The following is a 2,500-nucleotide window of genomic DNA, read 5'->3' on the forward strand; positions in this document are numbered from 1 at the left end:
CTGGTCACGATTCTTGGGCCGAAGACTGGTGTACCCCCACTGGCTGCAACAAGAATGCAAAGGTGGTCTTTAATTTTAGCAGCTTATCAGTATGAGATTGAGTATAGGAAGTCTGCTGAACATGCGAATGCAGACGCTTTGTCAAGACTTGTACCGACGTCTGTAGATGACCAAGAGGAGGAGGAGGAAGTGTATTTGATCAGTTACCTGGAAGAACTTCCGGTTACAGCCCGAGATATAGCGACTGCGACTAGAAAGGACCCTGTTTTGGGTCGTGTGTACGACTTCACTTTGCATGGATGGCCCCAAGCGTTAGATGATCAAGCGTTGCAGCCCTATTTTTCACGAAAGCGAGAACTTTCTGTCGACCAAGGCTGTGTGTTGTGGGGTTTACGTGTGGTTGTTCCTGAGAAGTATCGTGTTCGGCTGTTGGATGACCTGCACCAAGAGCATCACGGGATCTGTCGCATGAGGTCGCTGGCTAGGGGTTATTTTTGGTGGCCGGGATTAGACGGTGCTATTGCTGAGAGAGTTCAGCTATGTCATGTTTGTGCCGCCTTAGGCAAGTCCCCTCCAAGGGTACCATTATACCCTTGGAAATGGCCTCCCAAGCCATGGGAGCGCATCCACATTGACTTCTTTGAGAAGGGCAAGTTGAATTTCTTGATTGTTGTCGATGCCTATTCCAGTGGTTGGAGGTTATCCCCATGAGTTCTATGACCAGCTTGAAAACCATTGAGGTTTTGCGCACGTTATTTGCACGCTTCGGAATACCGGAGGAGGTGGTTTCGGAAAATGGGCCGCAGCTAGCATCTGAAGAGTTCTCTCAATTCTTGAAGCAAAATGGAGTCAGGTTTACCCGAGTTCCACCGTACCATCCCGCATCTAATGGAGCTGCTGAACGTTCTGTACAGTCTGTAAAGGCGGTTTTGACCAAACAAGTGCTGGACGGCAAAGCAAATACCCTTAGTCTGGAACATCGCCTGGCCAATCTTCTTATTCTAAATCGCAGCACACCTCACACTGTCACAGGGCGATCCCCCGCTGCACTTTTCTTGGGACGACAGATTGGATTCCCTCTGAATCACTGGTTAGTACATCCGGGGCAGGGGAGGTTCCGGATGCAGGCGACGCGGAGGAACACGGGACAACCGAAGTGACACACGAACTATCACTGGGCGACGCTGCGGAGGAAACAAGTTCCTCGGAGTCACCATTGTCATCACACCCAGCGCAGAGGTACACGTGTCGCGGGAGAAGACCACTACGCAGGCTCATATGTGAAATGTGAACTGGATGAACACTAAACATTGCTTATCTATAAGACTTGATTTGTATTAGTTGCTGTGGTTTATGCTAACTCACTCATTTGTTCGGGAGGAGTGTAATATATTAGGTTCCAGACCTCTTATGTAAGTCAGGTTTTCGCACATGCGCGGTCATCATTAAAAATGTAGTTTTAGACCTGAATATCACAACTCCAATGCTACTTGATGTTTTCCTTTTACTTGGAGTTTGGTAGTGGTCCATCGTTGAAAATATTTTTTCAGTATTTTTCCTGCAGCTGGCTGGTAACTGCAATTTTTTTCTCCAGCTTTGTCGATCACCTTGTAGAGCCTTGCTGGGATGAGGGTGGGGAGACATGAGAATCATGATAATGAAACCATTCACCTGCATGTGTTTGGAAAATACTGATTTCACTTTTGCATGCATTGCACCAGCAAAAATCCAGCCTAAATTTTGCACTGTGTGTAAAGATACTGTAATCATACATCCAGCAAGACAAAAGGCATTCTGCTTCATACTCTAACATTTTACTGTGCACAACTGATCCAGTTTCACTACTCAATGATAGACCCACAATGGCTCTATCTGGACCCACAATGACTCTATCTGATTCCTTTTCAACAACAGCAACCACAACAACTACTATGGTATGTGTTACCACAAAACACAATATATAGTAACTCGATCAAATATCTCTCTAATTTTATTGTTGTAAGTACTGTATATTCATTATTAAGACTATTACAAGCAGGAGCATTCTCAGAAGTTAATATCCAAACCCATGCTCAGCAAGAGAAAGACTAGAATAACATACAGCTGTATTAATGAAAGTAAGACAGTTTACTTGAGTTAAAAAACCAAATTATGTTTGCTTGTTCAAACATTGACTTAGAAGGTGTGGCAAGCAAATAATTATCGTCCCTTTTTGAACAATTTTGAAGAGCTGTTTGGAAACCATCTTGTATTAATCACTGACATGCTCACATCTGTGATGTTTAATTTGCAGTAATACTGTTGTCATCATGCAGGATCTCACGCAGGAAAAAATGAGAGATAAATAACAACCCTGGCTTTTTTCATCACAAAACCAATAAAATATTCAATGCTGAAATCCTCATCACAATCTCTGAAAACAATCTGGAATGTTGCTTGCCATGCATGGTTTGACCAGATCAGCACACACACACCAGGAAGAGTTTTAGACTTAAGCACT

This window comes from Montipora foliosa, chromosome 6 (assembly GCF_036669935.1).
Source record: "Montipora foliosa isolate CH-2021 chromosome 6, ASM3666993v2, whole genome shotgun sequence".
Taxonomy (NCBI): Eukaryota; Metazoa; Cnidaria; class Anthozoa; order Scleractinia; family Acroporidae; genus Montipora; species Montipora foliosa.